Source organism: Centruroides vittatus, unplaced genomic scaffold, assembly GCF_030686945.1.
Source record: "Centruroides vittatus isolate TY-2023 unplaced genomic scaffold, ASM3068694v2 contig_98, whole genome shotgun sequence".
Classification (NCBI taxonomy): Eukaryota; Metazoa; Arthropoda; class Arachnida; order Scorpiones; family Buthidae; genus Centruroides; species Centruroides vittatus.
In genome coordinates this window covers 23,945-30,768 of record NW_027122651.1, presented here as the reverse complement: position 1 = coordinate 30,768, position 6,824 = coordinate 23,945, and the positions used below count along the sequence as shown (strand labels likewise).

General features: G+C 31.3%; 1 pseudogene; it reads left to right on the top strand.

Moving 5' to 3' along the window:
- The first annotated feature begins 3,944 nt into the window (after window positions 1-3,944).
- Window positions 3,945-5,575, top strand: LOC136985850 (piggyBac transposable element-derived protein 3-like; annotated as a pseudogene).
- The last annotated feature ends 1,249 nt before the right edge of the window (window positions 5,576-6,824 follow it).

The window sequence follows — 6,824 nt, the reverse complement described above, 5'->3', positions numbered from 1 at the left end:
GTCAGTTTACATATTGTTATAGTTAGTTTTATAAAAATTATGTTTTTTAACCAGTAACAGAAGCAATTTTATCAGTGTACACAAATGTAACCACGTGGTCTCAAGCACTGTAACAAAGAAATAGTGACATAACTATAAAAAACTTTTTATGATTATTTAATATAGTGTTTTTTGTCGTTGTAATGGTTATTTATCAACTTATAAGCATTATGTTAGTAACAACATCAGAAGCATTCAAATTTTAATATTTTAGTGTGGTTACTATGTTTACACTTTTTAAATTTATTTATTTATAACAGGTATTTTATCGGATGATGTAACTGAGATTATTATTTGTGACTATTTTTTATTTTTTAGATTTTTCAATATGGCAAACAAGAAATACAACATGGAGCAGGATGCCAATGTCCTTTTAGAAATGCTAACTACAGGGGAAGTGTGAGATTTAGGGTGCGTTTACTTCTGAGCTAATTTTACTGTCAGCATGCTCAGCCTGTATACTTTTGTCCGAGCACCACGCTCATTGGCGTATACTTTAGAGCTATGTGACGTCATGTTTAGCGAAATTAGTAAGCTCGGAGTGCTAGCTAGTTCATTGTCGAGCTTAGCGTTGATTCAACATGGCTGTTCCCGTGACAAAAGTGTCTTTCTCATACGAACAAATGAAATTACAACTATTAATGGAAAAAGAAACAGCAGAAAATATTTCTAAAGGTAAATTTTAATTATTTGTTATATAAAAGGTTTAAAATGATCTTTATACTTTTTTTTTTTTTTATAAGGTTCAATAGCGGTAGATGCCTTCTTCCAGAAATTGATACATGAATATGGTATGAAGGAACAACTCGGATTACCAGATGTCAATTTGAATAAAATTAAGTTTGATTCAATTGTTTCTTCAGAAAGTCTAGATACAATTGAAACAAACAAAGAAAAAGAAAACTTATCTGTTACAGTAAATCCAGGTATTATATGTATATATATGTATTAAGAGGATAATTTAAATGTTTAATATTTTAATATGACAATTTCAAATCATTGACATATATATATATATATATACTTTTTTATAATAGACAATTATGACCGTAACACGTTTCAATAGCCTCATTGGGCGATATTGAATTTAATATTTTAGTGAAGGAACACAAAGAAAAATTTGATTCACCACGTTATACTCAGAAACAAGTAAATACTATTTTTTTACTAAATTTTTCTAAAAAGTTATATAAAACATTTTCCATAGTTTATTTAAATCTGGCAGGACAACTATTAATATTATAGTTAATTATTTCTTAGGAAAATTGTCATTATCTACTCACACTTCATTCAACTGTGTACAAAAGAAAAGCAATTGTGTATTAATTTTGTAATTGTTTAATTTGCTATTATTTTATTTAGTAAGATGTGCTTTGTGTTTGCTTCAAATAAATTGCATAATCACCATATGCAGTTATGTTATATTTTCAACTATTGTTAAAGATGTTCTTTTGCAAAAAATGAAAAAAAAAAAACCTAAATACAATGTGACTAAGAGACTGTCAACTAATTTATTGAGAATGTTTCTAAACTTTTTTTATATGGAACAACAGCTAAAAATTTTCATTTACAGGTATGGGCAATGATTTGTGATCAATTAAATTCGACAGGTAAGATAGTAGTGACAATTCAACAAGTGGATAGCAAATGGAGAGGATTAAAAAAAACATTTAAAAAAATTAATGATCACAATAATAAAACGGGAAACAACAGGAAGTATTGGGAATACTTCAGCATTATGGAGGATGCAATTCGGAGAAGACCAGATATAACTCCACTTGCCACATACGATAGCAGTCGAGGATTGATGTCATCGTCATCATCTAATCTGACACCATCAAATGACTCATCATCGTCTTCTAATGTAATACAGGTACCACCAAATGACTTATTATCATCACCTGCAATAACTGCAGAGCCTTCATCAAATAGAAAAAATAAAAGAAAACGAGAAGAAAGTGTGCCCGAATGGGTTAAAATTTTAAGTAATAAGATGGATGAGAGACAAAAGGAAAGAGCAGAAGAGAGAATAAAAACTTTATCAACTAATTTTTCTAAAATTCCATAAACTATAATCTTCCTGTAAACTATTAAGTATATAAAAAAAGCACATTGTTAAGTTTTTAATAAAATTTTCATTTTACTTCAATTGTGTTTTGAAATATTTGCCTTAAGTATTGAATTAAACAAATTATTATTATTTCATACTATTTAAAAGTCAATTCATTCTAAACAAGTACATTACCACTAATTTAATCATGATATCAAAACTAGAATTTTCATATCCATTAGTCTTATTACATTAGAATGACAATCTTGGATTTCAGAAAGTTGTCTTTTTACTTGATGGATCTAAAGCAACTAACTGTTTATGGTTAAAAGTGGGATTTACCTTATGTACATTTGGAATCTTCTAAACTGTTGTGTTCGGGGCATTATATAAATTGTAAAGAAATAAACTACATTAATAATCCAAAATTACATAAGTTGTGTACTTGAATGAATTTTCACCCATATGTGATAAATGACTTCTCAAGAAATTGTATTATTTCAATAAACACATTTGTTTCATCTATTTGCATTTTAAGAATTTCTAAAATTATAGTACTGTTTTCATAACATTATGTAAATACATCATAAAAATGTAAAAAAGTTTATTATAAGTTATGCAATTTTATTAAGTACGGATGATATATATATTTATGTACAACATAGTGTAATAATAATTGAACAAAATCATGTAAAGAATCTTTTATAAGTTATAAACACAGTATAAAGAAAAAGAAAGAATTATATTACAACATAGATATTGAAACAAATATTCTGAATTGTAAAAACTAGATTGCATTTGGTCAGTAAAATATTTAGAAGAGTGAACACTTATCTAAATATTCTCAACTTTTTAAAATCTTACAACAAAACGCATGAAGGGTCCAAAAATTTTCCAAATGTAAACTGGAAAGTTTTAAAGTCCAAACTGGAATAGTTTTATGAGTGTTACTCTACTGTGAAAAACGTTCTAGAATTGTAAAAAGCGTAATGCTTTTCGAATAGTCTTAGAGGTGTATTTATAGAACCAAAATTTGTTGGAAAATGTTTGGAATACATCCGGGAAAAACTAGTAACACTACTGTAGGTACACGGGTAAATAGGAATTAAACAATATTGTAAAAACGAATATGAAAACAGAACCCAGTGAGCACTGTATAGTTAATAAGGAGTATACGAAGAACTGAAAAGCACTGATGAGGGATCAGGACTCATAAAACTGGTCCGAAATGCATATGTTAAAAAACCAATAAAAGAGTTTTTAAGCCTGTTTAGCTGTAAGACAGTCTACCGTTATTAGGATTAAAAAGACTACCACCTAATAAACATAAATACAGCTACTAAAAAAATTTTAATAAAAATTTCCAAATGTAATTTTGAATTCCACTTGAATTCTTCCTCAGTTTTTAAGATCTTACAAACATTCCATTTGCAATGTCATCACGCTTTGTTGTAGCTTTTCGTACAGGTGGATGCATTGCAGTTTCATCACTTTCTTAGTCATCAAAACTATCATCTACTTCTATTACGTCACAAGTTTGTATATGAATATTGTGAAGAATGCATGCACCAATAATTGTTTTTACAATCAGGTCCAAATATTTCTTGTTAGCGTATGCATATACTTTTGAACTGGACAAGCAAGCACGAATACACGTGCTAATGACGTCACTTCCGATGTTCAGAATTAGCACTGCTAACTCAGAAGTAAACGCACCCTTAGAGTTATCTTCAGATGAAGAAACATTTATTGAAGACAAATCTACCTGTGCTTCACATAAGCAAGCAGTGCGAGTAGGAGCTGACAAGATCAACAGGGCAGAGACTGATGAACAAGAAATATCAAGTGGAGAAAATGATAGTTTTAATGATAATGATAATGTTGACTCTGACGAAGTTAATTACAGTGAAACTGACAAAATAAAATACTCCCTAACTAAAAAAAAGATATCAAGTAGCGTCATCCCTCAATTTCAGTGAGGGATTTTTATTCTGAATGGGAACCAGATGACTTCGACAAAGAATTATTGGTTCCTTCAACATATTTTGGCAAGTATATTCCAAATAACCTCTTTGATACAATGGCTGAAATGACAAATATATATGCATTACAAAGTGGAATGACTAGAAATTTTACATCAACCACATCTGCAGAACTCAAAACATTGTTTGGGCTTCATATAATTATGGGAACTCTAAAATTTCCCAGAGTTCTAATGTATTGGGACACATCACTGAATATGCAATTATTCTTAGATAGTATGACTAGAGACAGATTCTTTCAACTGAGAACAAATTTGCATCTTGTAGACAACATGAGAATTCCGGCTGATAATAAAGACAAATTCTATAAAGTTCAGCCTATATACACTGCTCTACGCAACAGATGTCTGGAGTTTCCGGTGGAGGAACAGCTAGCAGTTGACGAGGCAATGATCCCATTTACAGGACAGCTCTCTGTGAAGCAATATATAAAGGGTAAGCCAACTCCATGGGAAATAAAAATGTATATGCTGTGTGGTAAGAGTGGACAAACTTATGACTTTATTCTCTATCAGGGAGCATCTACTGAATTTCAGAAATCTTTGTTGAAAACTTTTGGACAAGGACCAACTGTAGTTCTACAGTTTGTTGAGAGAATTAAACAGAAAAAAGGTCATAAAATATTTTTTGACAATTTCTTTTCGTCTTACAACCTATTTCAAGCATTGAAACAAGACAACATATGTGCTGCTGTAACTGTCAGAATTAACTGGTTTGCTAATCCTCCTCTAATTTCGGACAAAGAGGCTCTGAAGAAAGAAAGAGGATTTGCTGAAGATATTTGCAGCACAGATGACATAACACTGGTGAAATGGGTTGACAACAAATCAGTTGTTTTTGCTTCCAATTTTATTGGAAAAGGAAAATCTGACAAAGTTGAACGCTGGGAAAAGAAAGAAAAAAAGTATGTCAGCATTGATCGGCCAGAAGTCGTGAAACTCTACAACCACTCTATGGGTGGTGTAGATCTTTTTGACCAATTGACAAGTTCTCAGATTTTATAAAAATCCTGTAATAAGTGGACACTGCGAGCAATTTTCCATGCTGTAGATTTTGCAGTTGTACAGAGTTGGTTTGAATACAGAACAAGTGCCAAAGCCATTGGTGTACAACAGAATAAAATAATGGATCTCCTGCATCTTCGTATGAGACTGGCTTATGTCCTGGTTGAGTGGTAAGAAAATTTCCAGCAGAAAAAGAGGTCGACCATCTGCCACATCTCCAGAGACTTCTAATCAAAGACGACGAGGAGAAACTAGACCTCCCGAAGAAATTCAGTTTGATGGAATTGATCATATGCCTCTTCACGAAAATGCTGCTTTGCCTAGCAGATGCAAATTTCCAAAGTGCAGAGGACGTTCTCGAGTAAAATGTGAAAAAATGTGGGGTTCACCTTTGTTTATCAAAGGAAAAAAATTGCTTTCGTGCATTTCATGTAAAGTAACTGTGTTTATTATTTCTAACAGATCACAATATAAACTCAAAAGCATAGTTAATATTGTGTATGTGTGAATTAGTTGTATTGAGTATAATAAAAAGTTCACAATTTACGATATTGTGTAAAAATATTATTCTGTATGAGTGTATTCAAAATCTCGGCGCGCTGCCAGTGCCTCTGTTCAATATCTCAGCCAACTTCCAGTTGCTTCCAGCGTGCTGCCAGCAAACTGCAAGCGTCTTTTTCAGTGCTGGATACGTCAGCAAACAAGATGGCAGCAACCATGAAGTTAGTAAGGGCTTTGATTAACGTCGATGGTTTCGAATTCAATTTAGTCATTGATGAATTCACATTGAATAAATTAAGATCAGGTAAGTACATTAATAGATTATTTTAATATACCAACATATTTATATATGCGAGACATATTTTTTTTAGTTGTTATTATATTAAAATTATAGATGGCGGAAGCCACAAAAAATAATCCAATGATATAAACTAAAATGTATTAAAATTTTTATTAAAATTAAAAATTCTTTTCGTACGTATCACATCATCAGGATAAAACCATCAAACCGTTAATTTTAAGTGGGAGAACTATCCAAAAAAGAAAGTAAAGTAAAATAAATAATTATTAGAAAACTAGGCTATATCTTACCTAGAAAAGTAATCAATTTAGTTTCTTAAACACAAATCGGATAATCTCCCCAGTTTCTTTTCTTTTTTTTTATAGTTGTTAACATTAATCTTATACCCTATTAACACTGTACATTTTAAGCCAGCTTAAGGTATGAAATATAAACGGAACTGACTTAACGTTAAACCGCTTTAACTACCAACAACCGGCTCAGCTTAAATCGCTTTCTCAAAGACGCTTAAGTCGCTTCAAGCTTTCCACGAGGTCCGCCACAAGTTCAAAAATAATGGCGGAAGCAGATGTACAAATGTTCGAACAAAGCGAGAAAAAACGTTCAGAAAATTGGTCGGAGGAGGAAATAGCGATTTTAATTGAAATATGGCGGGAAAAGATCGACGATTTACGTCGAGCAAAACGAAATAAAAGTATATACGAAGCAATGGCGGCAGAAATTCGTCTTCGGCGGCCAACGTCTAGAGCCAGAACGTGGTCCGAAGTAAGGACGAAAATTAAAAATTTAACTGCCAAATACAGGTAAGTTAAGATTGTGAAAATACGTCATCGTTAAATTAATTATCATTTATTATTTAAATAAAAATTCTTTAAACAGTTATATTT